Here is a 19,287-nt window from a genome sequence, read left to right as displayed (position 1 = left end):
CTTGCTCTCTTCAGTCTCTCTCTCTCTCTTCAGTCTCTCTCCTTATCCTTCCCCCTCCCCCTCTACCCTCACTCCCCCTCTTTTTCTCTCTGCCCTGGAGGAAAGGTGTGATCATGCTATCCACACACACCCATCAAACTAATCACACACACACCCAGGGATGTGGGAAATGGGAGTCATCACACATACATTATGGTGACCCACACATTTACATAGGGAACAAGGAACACATGCTATGAAACTCTCACCTTTTACAGAACATGAATGTAAAGTTACAGATGTCTTGGTTAGGCTTGGGGATGGATCGGTGTGTAATGTGTGTAGGAATGGAGGAATGGGGTGTGTGTGTGTGTGTGTGTGTGTGTGTGTGTGTGTGTGTGTGTGTGTGTGTGTGTGTGTGTGTTTGTGCGCGTGTGTGTGTGTTTGTGCGCATGTGCATGTGCAGGGCTTCCCTTTGCAGGAATGCCAGTTTATCCTTTTACTGCCGTGGGATAAATCAGGGTCACACAGAGTGTTTCTTGGTAGTCTTAAACAAATCTACTTTGAAACAAAAGTATACACCTCACACACATGATTATGGGCTTAAAAAGAAGACACCTGTACCATGTCAGATATAGAGTTGAAATGTATTCCATTTTGAGTTTGCATCCCAATATTACACTTTATATACATCAAAGAAGACTGAAACATAACAAAACCGTTTGTTCGACATAGAAACATCAGATTTTCAGCGGGTTTAAAAAAAAAAAGTTGATTAATTATGACATTATAAAAAATATGAATAACATTCCACCCATGAGGCCACTAGAGGGCGATTTGTTCATTTGACTGCAGGCTACAGGGGTTGGTATTGGTACAGCTTCTTTCGAATTCCATCCTAGAGACAGTTATATATCACACACAGAGCCTCACCTCCTTATCATAGTGCCTGTGGCAGGGAGAGCAGTCAGAAATATAATGGTGTTCGAGGAATGAAACCTGAGCACCCAAAGAGGTAGGATTAAGTGTCCTATAGCCCCTGATCTAAGGTCAGTTTTGTACCCTAATGATCAGGCTTAAAGTTATAACCTACAGTTCTAGGCCTAACTACAGGTAATAATATATAACCTACTCCACTGGACACAGATGTAAATTCAACATCTATTCAACGTTGGTTCAACGTAATTTCATTGAAATTCATCAAGAGCTTCAAGTTCCTTGGTGTCCACATCACTAAGGACCTATCATGGTCGAAACACAACAACACAGTTGTGAAGAGGGCACGACAATGCCTATTCCCCCTCAGGGGGCTGAAAAGATTTGTCATGGGACCTCAGATCCTCAAAATGTTATACAGCTGCACCATGGAGACTATCCTGACTGTTTGCATTCCGGCTTGGTATGGCAACTGCTCGCAATCTGACCGCAAGACGCTACAGAGAGTAGTGCGTACAGCCCAGTACATCACTGGGGCCAAGCTTACTGCCATATGGGACCTTTATACCAGGCGGTGTCAGAAGAAGGCCCTAAAAATGGTCAAAGACTCCAGCCACCCAAGTCATAGACTGAATGTTCTCTCTGCTACCGCACTGCAAGTGGTGCCAGAGCGCCAAGTCTGGGACCAAATTGCTCCTTAACAGCTTCTACCCCCAAGCCATAACACTACTGAACAGCTAATCAAATGGCTAGCCAGATTTTTTGCATTGACTCCCCTTATTTTATAATCATTTATAATAAAATTCTGCTCTGACTCTCTTGCACATGCTAATACACTGACTGGACTCTAACCACACACTCACACATACTACACTGACACTCCAACACACACACACACAGACACAACACACACACGCATTCCTTCACACTCTTCACGCTGCTGCACCCCTGTTTTTATCATCTATGCATCGTGACTTTATCCCTACCTACATGTACATATTATCTCAATTACCTCAACTAACCCGTACCCCTGCACATTGTCTCAGTACCGGTATATAACCTCATTATTGTTATTTTAATTGTGTTACTATTTTTCCTTTAGGTTATTTAGCACATTTTTCTTACTTACTTTTTAAAAACTCTGCATTGTTGGTTAAAGGCTCGTAAGTAAGCATTTCATGGTAAGGTTGTATTAGGCGCATGTGACAAATAAAATTTGATTTGAAACAAAGTTGATTCAAGAGTTCAAAGTATTTCTGCCGCTTTGTTTCATATCTAGTGATGCAGAAAGAAATAGGAATAATAACGTTATAGCTATCCCACCTCGCGCAGCAACGCTCACGCGTCTGCATGCTTCCCAGACGAACATGTTCGTGCATATATTATGACGACATTTTGTGACGTTTTGTTGATTTTGAATTTAGGTGAGGGTTTTTCGCCTGTTCGGGCACACGACATTTTTTCTGAGGCAAGCCGGAATTCGGAGCCGAAGTCTACGCCCCTTTGACGGTGATTGGTCAACAGTAGGAATTCTTCAGGAACGTCTCTTGTCGTTCAACGAGAGACGACTCGTTTTCATGCACATTTCTTTACTTAGTGATACTGTACCAAACATCTTAGTTAGATATTAAATTGAGCGACTAAGATCTCCTCGCCAAAAAGTGTCAAAGTAATGACAGATTTCTTGAGTTATATTACATTAATTGTGATAATTTTGAAGAAGTAAACTGTCTACGGCGACTCAAAATGGACAAAATAAAATTCCTGCTTTTTTCTCGTTTTTCAAGGGAAGGTATTTTAAGGGAGTATGCGAGTACACTCGCTCGGTTCGCATAGCCGTGTTCGGTTAGCTGCCAGCCGAATTAAAGCATGATGACGCTTCCCCTCGACTCCACCGGCGAAGAGCCACCAGACCTGGCGTCAATTACATCTGCCTGCCTGTCTCTCTCTCTCTCTCTCTCTCTCTCTCTCTCTCTCTCTCTCTCTCACACACACACACACTAACATTCCTACTTGATGAAAAGTTACACACCCATCACATTCCAGATTGAAATCTCACTAGAATATATTATTTTTGACCTTTTAGTGTCTAACCAAGTTTGACAATTATACAGCTCTGGTTGTACCTATATATTAGAGGTACAACAACGTCCAACATTATGGGTAACCTTTACAGTTGAGTTTTGAGATAATGATCTGTCAATCATCTGGTTTCCACCGGTGATATGCCTACTCACAGGGGAGATACACAATATCACTCATTCTATACACACCACCCCTGTATTATGTTTAGTTACTTGGGTCATTGCCATGAGAAATATGCTCACTACAAAACTATTATAAGGGGGGGTAGATGTGTGTGCGGACAGGCATAAAAGTTGCTCTAACTACTAAAGTGAGACTTTATCCTCGTGTTTCTTGGATATTTACTTTGTTTTGTTCACTAGTTTGGTTGTTTTTCAATGTTTTAGTGTGCTTTCACTGCTAGTGATACTCACAGGCACACGTGAAGACTCGACTGGCCCGTTAAAGGGGCAGCCGACATCTTTTGGCACTCCCCCGCCGTTGTAAAACATATTTTGGAAGCCATAGAAATGCATGTATAAATGTCAACATTTGTTTTTGACACATGTATTCTTTTACATACACCTTAATGCATACTTTTAAATTATATTATGTGAGATAAACATTAAAATATTTATTTTCCTTGAAGTATAAACACGTTTTTTCCCTTAAAGTATATATATTTTTAGATGACTTATGTTACTGTCCCCACAACAAGAAAATAATGTCCTTGAAACATTTAATTGAAATACTGTAGAATTCTATTCATTCCTATGGAGAACTGCACCTACTGGAAAGTGCCAATATGGCCGACTGGTGGCTTCAGTACGTTCCAGACAACTGGGAACTCTGGGGGAAAAAACAAGCCCAGACTGGGAAAAATCGCTTTGAAAGGTCATACAACTCGGAATTACAAGTCGCAAATTTGGCATCTTTCTAGAGCTCTGACTTTCTGACCTGAAGTTCACTGATGTCATGATTTCACCACAAGTTTTTTTGAGTTCCCAATTGAAAATTGAAAGCACCAACACTACAGCCAAGTGATTATCGCACACTCTGGGTAATCGGATAGCTAGTTGTGAATGTTTTCAACAAATGTTGCTAGCTACATGGTTTTATTGATTAGGCAACCCGGGGTTAGTTTAGTGACAGGGTGGCACTTCTGTATACAGTCATTGGTCCGTAGTGTTAGAAAATTTGATGTGAGTGCCCTGACCGACTGTCCTATCAAACTATCCAGATCAGCAGCAGGTCAGTTCATATTGTTTTTGGACTGCCTTCTCTGTCCTGACTAGCTACAATTAGCTAGCTAGCAACGGGCACTGCACTGACTGATGTGAGTCTGTTATAGCTAACTAGCAAGGACTGGACTGTGGTGTTAAATCATGTAGCTACTCCAGGGTAGGGATCTTGAGTAGCGCAGAGGTCTAAGGCACTGCATCGCACTGCATCGCACTGCTAGAAGAATCACTACAGATCCAGGTTCGATCCCAGGCTGTATCACAACCGGCCGTGATGGGGAGTCCCATAGGGCGGTGTACAATTGGCCCAGCATCGTCCGGGTTAGGGGAGGGTTTTGCTGGGGTAGGCTGTCATTGTAAATAAAAAAAAATTCTTAAACTGACTTGCCTAGTTAAATAAAGGTTAAATAAAAAATAAAAACCTACTAGCTAGATAGATACAGCAACCAAGGATAACTAGCAATAATAATAGCTAAAGCTAGGTGAAAAATCTGTCAATGTGCCCTTGAGCAAGGCACTTAACCCTAATTTGTACTGATAAGTTATGGCTGACACTGTAAAACAACACATTTCACTGCGCCTTTCCAGGGTATGTGACAATAAAAAAATACAATTTAAACCTGCAGCCAGGCTAAGAAAGCTATGCCTTATGGCTGGCTGACTAGCGTAGCTAAGCCAGAGGTCTATTAATTAGCTAAATAGCTTGGCTTCACTGTCATGAGCCTCTAGTATAAGCCAGGTAGCTGGCACTAATTTGACCTGTGCTCCTGACTGCTGTTGTAACGGCAGCCTTCCTTCTCTTCAAGAGAAGAGGAGGTGTAGCAGGGATCGGACCAACACGCAGCGTAGCCAGTGCTCAACATGTTTAATAAATGATAAACAGAGAATACTTACAAATACAAAATAACAAAAAAGTGGCAAACCGATACAGTCCTAGCTGGTGCAGAGAAAACACAGAGACAGGAAACAACCACCCACAATCCCCAACACAAAACAAGCCACCTATATATGATTCCCAATCAGAGACAACACAAAACTCGCTCTGATTGAGAAACCATATATTAGCCAAACATAGAAACGGACAAACAAGACACACACATAGAATGCCCACCCAGCTCACGTCCTGACCAACACTAAAACAAGCAAAACACACAAGAACTATGGTCAAACGTGACAGTACCCCCCTCCTGAGGTGCGGACTCCGAACGCACCCCCAAAATCCAAGGGAGGGTCTGAGTGGGCATCTGTCCGCGGTGGCGGCTCCGGCGCAGGACGAGGCCACCACTCCACCATTGTCTTTGTCCCCCTCCTTAGCGTCCTTTGGATGGCGACCCTCGCCCCGACCTGGCCTGAGAACCTTCACAAAGGTCCCCCCTAGATTGAGGAGACAGCTCAGGACAGAGAGGTAGCTCAGGACAGAGAGAGTAGCTCAGGACAGAGAGGTGGCTCAGGACAGAGAGGTGCTAGGACAGAGAGGTGGCTCCGGACAGAGAGGTAGCTCCGGACGGAGGTAGCTCCGGACGAAGGCAGCTCCGACTGAAGGCAAGCTCCGGACTGAGTGGCAGCTCCGGACTGAGTGCAGCTCCGACTGAGTGGCAGCTCCGGACTGAGTGGCAGCTCATGACTGGAGGGGGGCAGCTCATAACTGGCAGGGCAGCTCATGACTGGAGGGCAGCTCATGACTAGAGGGCAGCTCATGACTGAAGGCAGCTCATGACTGGCGAGCAGCTCCTGACTGGCGGGCGGCTCTGGCAGCTCCTGACTGCGGCGGCTGGCAGCTCCTGACTGGCGGGCGGCTCTGGCAGCCTGGACTGGCGGGCGGCTCCTGGCGCTCCTGACTGACGGACGGCTCGGGACAGCGGGCGGCTCTACGCGGACAGACGGGCGCTCAGAGGCGCTGCAGACGGATGGCTCAGATGGCGCTGGGCAGAGACGGATGGCTCAGATGGCGCTGGGCAGGCAGGCAGCTCAGACGGCGCTGGGCAGACGGGCAGCGCAGGCGGCGCTGGGCAGACGAGCAGTGCAGGTGGCGTTGGCAGACGGCCGACTCTGACCTGCTGAGGCGCACAGTAGGCCTGGTGCGTGGTGCTGGAACTGGTGGTACCGACTGGAGACACGCACCTCAAGGCTAGTGCGGGGAGCAGGAACAGGGCACATTGGACTCTCGAGGCGCACTATAGGCCTGGTGCGTGATACCGGACTGGTGGTACCGGGCTGAGGGCACGCACCTCAGGGCGACGTGCGGGGAGAAGGAACAGTGCGTACAGGGCTCTGATACGCACAGTAGGCTTGGGCGGTGGTGCCAGAACTGGAGGTACTGGGCTGGAGAACACGCACCACAGGGAGAGTGCGTGGAGGAGGAACAGGGCTCTGGAGACGCACTGGAAAGCCTGGTGCGTGGTGTAGGCACTGGTGGTACTGGGCTGGGCGGGGGGTGGCGCCGGATAGACCGGACCGTGCAGGCGTACTGGCTCCCTTGAGCACCGAGCCTGCCGAACCTTACCTGGTTGAATGCTCCCTCATAGCCCGACCAGTGCGGGGAGGTGGAAAACCCGCACTGGGCTGTGTTGGCGAACCGGGGACACCATACGTAAGGCTGTGCAGTGTCAACCGGCCGAGGAGACGCACTGAGACAACCAGATGTGTGAGCCGCTTCATGGCACCTGGCTCGATGCCCACTCTAGCCCGGCCGATACGTGGAGCTGGAAGTAACCGCACCGGGCTAGGCACACGTACAGGAGACACCGTGCGCTTTCCGCATAACACGGTGTCTGCCCGTACTCCCGCTCTCCACGGAAGCAGCGGAAGTGGGCGCAGGTTTCCTACCTGAGGTTCGCCACACTCCTCTTTAGCCACCCCCCAAGACATTTCTGGGGTTCTTCGTCGGGCTCCAGCCACGCTTCTGCTGCCTCCTCATACCACCGCTCCTGGGCTTTAGCTGCCTCCATCCTCTCACGAGAGCGCGATATTCTCCAATGTGACCCAGTGTCCTTTTCCTCCAGAATTTCCTCCCATGTCCAGGAGTCCTGTGTAGTGGCGCCGCTGCTGCTGCTGCTGCCCGTTGCTACCTGCTTGGTCCGAGATGGTGGGTGGTTTCTGTAACGGCAGCCTTCCTTCTCTTCAAGAGAAGAGAGGTGTAGCAGGGAATCGGACCAACACGCAGCGAGCCAGTGCCTCAACATGTTTAATAAATGATAAACAGAGAACACTTACAAATACAAAATAACGGCAAAACCGATACAGTCCTAGCTGGTGCAGAGAAACACAGGACAAGGAAACAACCACCCACAATCCCCAACACAAAACAAGCCACCTATATATGATTCCCAATCAGAGACAACACAAAACATCTGCCTCTAATTGAGAACCATATTAGGCCAAACATAGAAACGGACAAACAAGACACACAACATAAAATGCCCACCCAGCTCACGTCCTGACCAACACTAAAACAAGCAAAACACACAAGAACTATGGTCAGAACGTGACAGCTGTTCTCTTTCCATCTTACAAGAGAAACCTATTAAGTTAACGTGCTGCCATAATAAAGAACTGGCACTTCTGTTGTCATCTGGACTATTGCTGATCTAATCTTAAACAGAGATGCCATGCATGGGTAATACCAGTACTCTCTGGTGTATCTCTGGCTAATGCTCAGAGTTTAGCTAACATGGTTGTTTTCTTGTTATTTGTCTTTCAGTTCCTCTGTTAGTTCCCACTGATCTGGCTCCTAGCCTGGCACAGAGCATCACACAGACAACACCCCTGTGGCAACTGCCTCCGTACCCAACTCTCTCTCTCTCTGTAGGCCTGAGATGTCAGGGTGTCAGGGTTTTAGTTTCTTCAGTGTTGCTTCATGTGTATTTGTGGAAACACAGATTTCTAGTTCGTTAGTTACACTGCAAGTAACAGTATAATGTCATAATGATGTTACCACTACAGGTGTCTGGTGTGGTGGGTGAGACATCTCCTTTTTTCACTTCCCCCTTCGAGTTCGTTGACATGGAGCCTACCCCACCCCTCTACCAGCCTGTACAACCCCATTGGTTTTACTGTCACTGTGCAGACTCCAAGGACTTGTGGCTCCCCATCTGCAGAGAGGACTCGGAGAGACTGGAACAGGCTTGGTCTACCGGTGAGTGAGGAGGGGAAGTAACAGGAATAGGTAGTGAGTGTGGAACAGCTGTTGGATGAGATATCATAACATTCCTCTGGTCTGCGGCCCACTGGTTCAGTCCCTGCTGCTGCCAGAGATTAGATGAATAGACTAGATGAATAGGCAGTGTGAGCATGTGAGTGCGTCACATGCTCACACTGTCTCCGTATCTGTTTGATCTGGGTTCATTGAGAATCTGTGTGTGTGTGTGTTGTAGGATGAGAGGACAAGGAGGAGGAGGTAGTGGCAGTAGATGGGGAGAGGTATGCTGTGTACTGGGAGCAGGGTCTGTCAGAGTATCGGGTCGGACCCCCCTTTGCCTCCAGAACAGCCTGAATAATACCTACATGTTTCAAGCAAACCACCATAGTCCCTGTGCCTAAGAACGCCAAGATAATCTGTCTAAATGACTACCGCCCCATAGCGCACTCACATCTGTAGCCATGAAAGGCTTTGAAAGGCTGGTCATGGCTCACATCAACACCATCATCCCAGAAACCCACTCCAATTCACATACTGCCCCAACAAATCCACAGATGACGCAATCTCTATTACACTCCACACTGCCCTTTCCCACCTGGAAAAAAAGGAACACCTCAGCGTTCAACACCATAGCTCATCACTAAGCTAAGGACCCTGGGATTGAACACCTCCCTTTGCAACTGGTGGTGAAGGTAGGCAACAACACATCCGCCACGCTGAACCTCAACACTGGGGCCCCTCAGGGGTGCGTGCTCAGTCCCCTCCTGTACTCCCTATTCACCCACGACTGTGTGGATGGGCACAACTCCAAATTCCAGTGGTGATTTAAAGCATGTAAATCTTGGTGGGGCAAGCTCCTCAACATTTTTTTTAGATGCATGCCAGCAAATACACTACACAACACAACACTGAACAATACATTAATTGCACTATAACGGCGACAAGCGGTGCCTACAAACTGTTAGGGCCTACATAAAGCTGTCCCTATAGCAGAGCTTTCTTTTCAGCACCATGGAGTGAATCCTTACCACCGTTACACCTAGCTATCAGCGGAGCCTTGTCTGGCAGCGAAACAATTAGTTTACTGCCTTCTTAAAAAACATAGCTGATATGGCTGACCATATCTCCCTGGCATATTACATAATTTATGCAGCAGCATATAAGATATTTTTGGACTCACCTTGTGCGTGGCGGTCCTTCGTTGACAAATTTTGTCATCAAAGAAAAATATTTACAATTCTGAGTTGGATGACCGTTGAAAACGTATTTTCCCAGTCTGACTTCCCAGTTGCAACGCTTGCGGTTAGCCAATGTCACCGATTCCTTCCAAACAACTCATTGTTGAATTTGCGATATCCAACTTGTTGTGTAATGTTTATGTCCGATGGCCGATGAGCACCGATATGTTTTATCTATAATTTATCTTCATATGACAAGGATTAAAACTGATTTGCCAGTAGATTGTCTACTTGATTTATGACAATGACTGCTAGCTAAGATTTTGAAAGTATGATGTTCATGATCAGTCCAATCAAAGCTACTGTAGATATAACGTGATTTGACGTCATTTTATCTGTGGCCAATGACCTTGAGCCTTCCTAGAAGGGCACTTCTAATGTAACTCTATGGCAGCACCCAAAGGGCTCACATTCTTGATGTCTACCGTTACTAAAGGCGGGTGACAGTGTCCCCATGAGTGACAGAACACTGAGCCAATCACGGTGCAATGTTGAGCCAATCACGGTGGAATGCTCCTATTTTCTGCAGGCCTGCCCCATCACCACAGAAAGCACTAAGCTAGGCTGAAACACCTGCGTTTTGGAGCTGCCTGTTTGTATGCGGCTTTATTAACTCAATGATATGTATATATTTTTTTTTACTTGTTTGCAAACTGATATGTAACATGTATGCCAAAATAACATTCAAAACAGGCAAGCCCCCCCCCCAAATTTTTTTTTATTATATATATATAATCACGGCTCCTCCTCTGCATTGCAGGGGCGGTTCCTCCTGCAGGCAGAGGAGGGTCGTTAGTGATTGGAGCCACCTGGGCTCAGGGTATAAACTGTTTCACTAATCACCTCTCTCTCTCTCTCTCTGCTCCTCCAGGTATGATCCTGTTTTGTTTGTTCCTTTGTAGTTTTGCATAGTTTTCACTCAGTCATATTCACACACACAGATTCACGCYTCCATGCACTTTACATACACCTTACATTATGATACTTCCACACCTCATTCCTTTTTCTTAGTTTAAAGTTAATAGTTTGGTTTATAATAAAGAACCTTTTTAATTGGCCTATACCTGTTGTTCGTGTCCCCTCATTTTTGTCACAGGCTATGAGCCGGCTTGTGACAATATATACATTTTGAAATTATTTTGAGCAAAACATTTGGGGCTCATAGAGTCCCACCTGCCCTGAATGACGGGTCGCCACTGCCAACACCATCATTAAGTTTGCCAACGACAACTCATAGACTGTTCTCTCTGCTACCCCCAAGCCATAAGCGTGCTGAACAGTTACTCAGACGGCTACCCGGACAATTTACATTGACCCACCTTTATTATTTCTTTCTTTGTCTTAATTGTTTTACACTGACTCCCTTGCACTGGCTCTATGCACACGCACCTAGCTAATCTGTTCCACTTTACCTATGCTGACACTCTACCACACACATACCACACACACACACACCCACACACACACACACACACACACACACACACACACACCCACACTCAAACATACACAAATGCATATAGACGCAAACCACACACACACACTCACACATAAACACACTTTCACACACGCTGCTGCTACTCTGTTTATTATATATCCTGATTGCCTAGTCGCTTACTCCTACCCACATGTACATACTGTATTACCTCAATTATATCAACTACCTCGTTCCCCGGCACATTGCCTCGGTACTATTTCTCTTTTTAACTCTGCATTGTTGGGAATGGACTCATACGTAAGCATTTCACTGTAAAGTCTACACATGTTGATTTGAATTCTTCGAGGCCTGGAAACGTTGCTGAATTGGTATCAAGGCACCTAACGTTTGCCAGGAAAACATTCCCCACACCATTACACCACCGCCACCAGCCTGTACCGTTGACACCATGCAGGATGGAGACATGGACTCATGCTGCTTATGCCAAATTCGGATTCGGCTATTAGCGTGACGTAACAGGAACCGGGATTCGACGGACCAAGTGACGTTTTTCCACTACTCAATATTCCAGTGTTGGTGATGGCGTGCCCACTGGAGCGGCTTCTTCTTGTTTTTAGCTAATAGGAGTGGAACACGGTGTGGTCGTCTGCTGCAATAGCCCATCCGTGACAAGAACCGACGAGTTGTGCGTTCCAATAGGCTGTTCTGAACACCACTGTTATACCGCGCTGTTATTTGCCTGTTTGTGGCCTGCCTGTTAGCTTGCACGATTCTTGCCATTCTCATTCGACCTCTTATCAACAAGCTATTTTCTCCCACAGGACTGCCGCTGACCGGATGGTTTTTGTTTGTCACACCATTCTCGGTAAACCCTAGACACTGTCGTGTGTGAAAAGCCCAGGAGGCCGGACGTTTCTGAGATACTGGAACCGGCGCCCCTGGCACCGAAGATCATACCACGCTCAAACTTGCTTAGGTCACTCGTTTCGTCCATTCTAATGTTCAATTGAACAGTAACTGAATGAATTGATGCCTGTCTGCCTGCTTTATATAGCAAGCCACGGCCACGGGGCTCACTGTCTATAGGAGTGAACCATTTTAGTGAACGGGGTGGTGTACCTAATAAACTGGCCTCTGAGTGTATGTCTGCTGCAGAGACAATAGGGAACATAAGAAATGTTGTTTTAATCAGTCATGGAAATAAAATATGCTGAAAATATGTTGACTCACTATTTAAAAAGTAGATGGAGAACAAGCTACAAATCAATACTTGTAGTCAAATATCTATATAATAGAGAGTAAATACAGATAGAGGGAGAGGGTGCAGACATGTCAATTAGGTAGCGACCCCCCCATCCCTGATTGACATGTCTGCACCCGCTCCCTCTAGCTGTATTTACTCTCTATTTTCTCTCTTCACCCTTAACCCCCCTTCCATGGTCAGCTGATCATGCAGTACCAGCCAATTGCGTTGCAGGAGGAATGGGTGTGTGTGTGTATGTGTGTGTGTGTGTGTGTGTGTGTGTGTGTGTGTGTGTGTTGTGTGTGGTGTTGTGTGTTGTGTGTGCTGTGTGTGTGTGTGTGTGTGTGTGAGAGAGAGAGAGAGAGAGAGATTTATGGTTTGCCCTCTGATCAGTCTCCGAGCCATTTAGTATAATGGATTACCTCTAGTTACCCTACTAAACTAATTTTAGGTGTGTGTGCTAGTTTATAGTCCTCTAACTGTCTTTGTGTGTGAGAGACATGCGTCCTGCTCTACTGAAGGCCTGTCTTTGTGTGTGAGTACATGCGTTCTGCTCTACTGAAGGCCTGTCTGTGTGTGTGAGAGACATGCGTCCTGCTCTACTGAAGGCCTGTCTGTGTGTGAGTACATGCGTCCTGCTCTACTGAAGGCCTGTCTGTGTGTGTGAGAGTCATGCGTCCTGCTCTACTGAAGGCCTGTCTTTGTGTGTGAGTACATGCGTCCTGCTCTACTGAAGGCCTGTCTGTGTGTGTGAGTACATACGTCCTGCTCTACTGACGGCCTGTCTTTGTGTGTGAGTACATGCGTCCTGCTCTACTGAAGGCCTGTCTGTGTGTGTGAGTACATACATCCTGCTCTACTGACGGCCTGTCTTTGTGTGTGAGTACATGCGTCCTGCTCTACTGAAGGCCTGTCTGTGTGTGTGAGTACATGCGTCCTGCTCTACTGAAGGCCTGTCTGTGTGTGTGAGTACATGCGTCCTGCTCTACTGAAGGCCTGTCTGTGTGTGTTTTTCAGGTGATAGATCACCTGGTATTCATGGTTCACGGCATCGGCCCCGCCTGTGACATCCGCTTCAGATCTATCATACAGTGTGGTGAGTGTCTGTGTAGTGATGACTTCAGGAGTGGGTGTATGTGTTAACTGTGTGTGTTTGTTAACTGTCTGTCTGTAGTGAATTACTTCAGGAGTGTGTGTGTGTGTTTGTGTCTGTGTAGTGAATGACTTCAGGAGTGCGTCCCTGTCCCTGCTGGGGAGCGATTACAGGAGTGGCCAGGAGTAGGGCTGGGTGGACAGAGTTGAGTTCCAACCTGTCAACTGGCACAGTGCACTACATGGACAGGCCACTGGAGTAGCGGAGTAAGAACACACACAGATAAGCGTCCTCAGTCTACTCAACCAGTATTTACTACTGCATTTTGACACATCGCTTTCTCTCTCACCCCTTCTCTTTCCTCTGTCCTCCCCTTCTCTCTCACCCCTTCTCTCCCCTCTCCTCCTCCCCTCCCCCCCTCTCAGGGACATCCAGAGGATCACTCTCCCCAGTATCAGTCGTCTGAGACCATTCACCTTTGACACTCTCTTCTACAACAGTCCCACCTACTGCCAGACCACAGTGGACACTGGGGCCTCAGAGGTTAACAAGCTCCACTTACTGTTCAAACACAGACACCCAGAGTTTACTGGAGCAGTGTCTGTGGTTGGACGCCTCATGGGTGAGACACACATAATACACAGATACAGACACTCCACAGAATATGACTTATTTGACAACCATTCTAATTACAATTCAATAAAGAATGCAACTGTCTTGGAAACATGGCACCTATTGGAATCCTACATCTTTAAACAGGATTAGCTTATCTTTATCGCTGACCTTTTATTGAACAACCTCAGATTCACCTACAGGTTTGCTGATCCTGTTTGTCTTGCTGACCAATCAGAAGACCGGATCAGGAGAGGCAGACAGAGATGAGGTATCCAGGTCTTTACAGTGACAGACTCTGTGTCTGTAGTATTACATACTACCTGACTGACACACCTCAAGCTAAACTCCATATAATAGAATCTCACAGTGGATTCATTAAGTGTGCTACACTTACATATATAATGTTACTCATCCTAGCCTCTATTGTCTATATGAGGGGGCACTGTAGGCCTCTATTGATAGACATCCTGCTGTACAGTACAATTCATATCTAGATGCCACTTTGTTAATGCTATAGACATAACAGTGTATGAATATAATGACTATCCCATTATATTTATGATCTATAACATGATAACCCCCCCTTCCTTGTCTGTCCTGTAGGGGTGTAACCGTGACCACTTCCCTCTGACCTGTGATGCATTGGCATATGTAAATACCTAAGTTGATTTATAATTTTATATAGGAATTATGTATGTGAAGATATAAAAGGAGAGAGTACTATTCCCGAATATGCTGTATAAATAGAACACTAGTGTAAAGGAGATATAATAGGTTACAAGAGATTTAATGAAGTAACTTGCACATCCACACGTAGTGGTGTAAAAAGTATTCTGAGAAATGTTCAGAGTGGTCCCTTTGTGGATTATTTGATAAAGATAAGGTTAAAGCATTGTATGACTGTCTAAAGGGTCTGGGGGAAAAAGTATCCAACAAAGATTGGCGAATATCCACTTTTGGTAAAGTTACGGGACTTGACTAATCCCTAACCAATAAAACTACAAATGCTTATGAGAATTCCTCCACCCCGGTAATATATTTGGAAAGAAAACCCATGCCCTGTTAAATGGAACCAATGAGTGTTTAACATGTAGAGACTTAACAAAAATGAAGGCTACAATTTATTGTACTCCCGATGGAGTTTTCGTTGATATCCCAAAATGATGAAGTTCTAAGGCAAAATTTAACCACTCTCCGAGAAGGAGTTGGAAACTGGCTCTGTTTCCCAGTCTATCCTGTCTCAGGTGCCAGACTTATTATGGACAGAGCACTCCATCTACAGTGGACTGATAGACAGTGCCAGCCCAGTTATAATACATGTTGATCCCAGAAAGTTTCTCTCTTCCCTTCTGAATTGGCCAATATATTCGATAAATTCATCGAATTACATGTTAATCTTACAATAATAGACATTTAATAAGTGTGAAGCAGAAAGTGAATGTCCAACAGAAATTGGTAATAAATATATAGATTAACATTGTTAGGGTAGAGTAAAATTAAAACAATGCCTTCCAATAAGGAGAAAGTGATCATGTTTGTTTTGTTTTGTTTTTAAATCTTACAATAGGGGTAAAAGCAGAACATTGTAAGAGAGTAATCTGTGTGTATTAGCAGTAGTGAGAATGTTTTTTTTCTTCTGGAAAAAGTGAATGGTAATATTAGTGGAATTCAGATAGCACTCTAATAATGCAATATCTTAGTAATTTGAAGAAGTAAATGTTTCAATACAAGGTCACATGACGAACAGAGGGATTGAGCCTTGGGACTGATTATATTAGAGGCTGACATCTGTAGTTTGGGTTAGAGATACGCTTCCTGTGGACAAATAGATAAGCCGCCAGTGAAAGTGAGTGGTACTCACTGAACTCAAACAGGCTGTAAGGGACATAGTGTGACATTTGGGACAGAGGTATGAATAATTGAATAAGAGACATTTTTGACAAATTCCAATTATTATTACTCAATTCTATAGTTTAGGTAACACCAGTGATTTAAGTAAGAAGGTAATGTCATCTAAAACAATAATCTGTTTCCATTATGTGGAACTGTGTCGAAAATTAAAGTAGATCCAAGTAAATGTTTTTAGTTCCGAATATTGAGCTGATAAGCCAGCACCAACTTTTTGAAGGACCTAGCAGATTTGTTAAACAACAGGTTTCATATTTTGTCTAGTTGATGTCACAGGGACAGTCAGTACAGAACATATGCCAATGCAACAGGTCAAAATGCTAAGATTATAAGAAAGGGGTTCTGAGATTGTTTACTTTAGAAGGGCCTATTCCTCTTAACGGGACAGTGTATCATCTGAAGTATGATTCTGTATACGCATGGTTTTATCAAGACTTCCTGCCCAAAGTAAGTAAGCTCGATTAAGATTAAGAATTTTTAGGACTGACTAAGATTACTAATGATTCTGTATCTCTCCCTTTGAAAGGCTTCTTGAGGCAGGTGCCTTAGTATAGCAGTTATTGAGACTGTGTACTGTACAGTATAAAGTTACCCGGTTCCGGCTGTTAAAGGATCTCCCAAATTAAGTATGGCCTGGCCATTTTGTTTGTTTTTACCACATATGCCAGCACCCACACACAACCCAACTGTTATGAATATTTGTTAGTGGTGTTAATACTGTGTTTAATTCATTGTGTGGGGTCTTTTTATTTTGGTTTTAATGGGTTTTTCACAGGTTAGATAGGTTGCAACTTCAAGGGGACACAACGTTTCTGAAGTATCTATTGTCCAAGTTTTGATTACACACATGTAAATTCTCTTGATAAAGAAATGTACTGAAAAACCCAATGTAAATCTGGCACACAAAATGTATTTAAATAATGAGTCTGAGGTACAGGGAAAGAAAAGGGAAAGAACACTCACTTAATTGGGTTGAATGACCTCTGACCTCTGTTCTGACTTTCTGGTAAGGTCTGATCACCCTCACTAGAAAGGCTAGAGACATTGGGTGAGATATTTAAATGTAATATGTAAACACTGACAATTAGGTAGAAGTTTATAATTTATCAATAGTCCTATGTGTGATTTGGACCACAATAAGGAGAGAGAGGGAGCGCTGCCCCTGAATGAGGAAAACCTGTCTCTAGTCTATTTTACTATTCATTGAATTACCTTATGGGATACAATTATTTCCTTATGGAGTTATCAAGGGTTGTAATTCTAATTGAACTTGTTATTCTGATTCATTTATTTTTATTTAACCGGCAGTGTTGTTGTTTTTTAGGAAGCATGAATCACGATGTGAGTCATGTGTCTAAAGAGGGAATTACCAGTCCCCTGGGGACCTTTGGTAAATATGCAAATGGGTTTTCTTCACATGCCTACCTGTAAAAGGGAAGAATATATGTTGGTAAGGGTTAACAGTTACTCCAAATGGATTGAAGTTTTCGGGGAGTGAGTGAGTGTAAGCCAATTTGCAAAAATGGTTTCAAATGTGTCTTATTATTCTCTTTGTATTAAGAATGTTGGTAGAAGTAATAATTTGTCGTACAGTGAATCGTTTGACTGGATTTCCTGAATCAGAAATGCCCTAAACTAAACGGTTGTTCTGGTCTGTCCTCTTTCGAGGTTATGGCGAAGGTGACCACAGATGGTGTCTAGATGCATGGAAGGGATAATTCATCCGAGAACAGTGTGAGCCTCACCCCCTCTAACCGGCTGAATTAATGAGTTCAATAGCGTTCACTATGGCCCTGTCCTTCCTGAGTCCGAGCCAGCAACCTGTGCACAGCGTCCAGTCGAAGCTATCAACTGCCTTTCATCTCAGGAGTGCGGCATGTGTCCACGTGGAGTGAGCATGGAGAGAGATCCCATCCAAACTTCTCATGCTGCTGGTGTACTGGTTGGATTAAGGACAAGATATAATGGACCGTAAAGGATCATGGTGGCTCAGGTGAGAGAAATCGGGACATTATCAAGGGCCATCCACTTTGAACATGAGCATTGGACAAACTGAAACACTATCTGAAGAAGAAATGCCAGAATGAGTGCCGGGAAGGAGGGGGTGGTCAACCGTGCCCGTAATTGATTTAGGCTTGTGCAAAATTGTTTATTTGGGGTATCAGGTTGATCTGTCATTAACATGCCACTCATGACAAAAGCTCCAGCTGAAATGTCATTGCCAGAATCCATTAATGAAATTGTGTAATGAAGCATATGTGTAGCTGTATGAAGCGAACGTCTTAAGTTAAAACATTCTACTGCAATGGTTTTACAAGTAAGGGCTATGGAAAGAGGATCAGTTTCTCGTTGGATTGTACAACCCAGAATGAAGGGTTTGAAAGTCTTTGGTTTCATGCATTGATTTTGTTTACTTATGATAGAACCTCCTTTGATTGTTTAAGCAATAATCAAATTAATACAATTTAACCTTTTCACACATACGTGATCATTCTACAGTGGTCCCTGTAGTGTACGATCAAACCGGTGTGATRAGAACGCTTATTTAGAATGGTCAGTTTCGAATGACGCAACAATCAGCATTTGAGCTGGCCACAGTTTTCAGAAACATTTTGCASAAACACAGTCATTAAAGTGATGTCCAGAATGTGAGCAGTTTATCTTTGGATGCAATGTTCAGACATTCACAGAAGTATCTACAGCATAACACAATCATCCAAACCYGAAAAATGTAGGCTACAGTTGTCCTAGCGCTAACTGAGGAAAGATTGACGTAACACAAGCGGTCATATTTGTATAACTCTCAGCTGATGAACATGAATTAACTAATAGAAATTAATCACATCACGGGTGAGGTCACCATTGTGCGAACGAGAGTTGAACTCTAGATATCGAAAGTAAGCCGACGATGGGTAGTTTCTGCGCGCTGCCATGCTTTTTTCCCCCCCTCACAGAAACCAAAAATAAGACGAGTTTGTTTATTGTCTGTTTGGTCCGTTTATAGTATGCATGAAGGGGTTGTGTCTACCATCGTTCACATCCCACCATTAATTTCCAGAAGTTCTCAAAATGAGTGAACTCTTATTCACCTCACTAGGTTATAACATATTTGGTCTGACATAATTATGTGAAACCCAGAATGCATTGTATGTCAACAAACATGGCTCCACACAAACAGCTGGAATTAGCTTCGTTCATCATAATCTGTACAACCTTTAAAAAAAGTATTTTACACACGTGCCCATTACAGTCTATGCAAGAATCCGAATGCATGATTTGTCACCGGAAATTGAAAACGTGAATAAAACAGTAAATAATTACCACACAAAACATTTTCTGGTAGTAACTTATTGATACAAGTGGCACATGCCAGCAGTCAATCACATAACCTCTC

At 44.6% G+C, this 19,287-nt stretch overlaps 2 long non-coding RNA genes across 2 annotated transcripts; both read left to right on the top strand.

The window, feature by feature from the left end:
• Positions 1–13,294: 13,294 nt before the first annotated feature.
• On the top strand, positions 13,295–13,992 carry LOC111975203 (uncharacterized). Its single transcript, XR_002878777.2, has 3 exons — positions 13,295–13,373; positions 13,495–13,636; positions 13,796–13,992. It is a non-coding gene; the product is annotated as an uncharacterized lncRNA (long non-coding RNA).
• A 2,455-nt stretch (positions 13,993–16,447) lies between these two features.
• Positions 16,448–18,195, top strand: LOC111973897 (uncharacterized). The gene is made up of 3 exons (XR_002878655.2): positions 16,448–16,519; positions 17,218–17,283; positions 17,562–18,195. It is a non-coding gene; the product is annotated as an uncharacterized lncRNA (long non-coding RNA).
• Positions 18,196–19,287: the final 1,092 nt, after the last annotated feature.

Source organism: Salvelinus sp. IW2-2015, linkage group LG15 (genome assembly GCF_002910315.2).
Source record: "Salvelinus sp. IW2-2015 linkage group LG15, ASM291031v2, whole genome shotgun sequence".
Classification (NCBI taxonomy): Eukaryota; Metazoa; Chordata; class Actinopteri; order Salmoniformes; family Salmonidae; genus Salvelinus; species Salvelinus sp. IW2-2015.
This window is presented reverse-complemented; position numbering and strand designations above follow the sequence as displayed.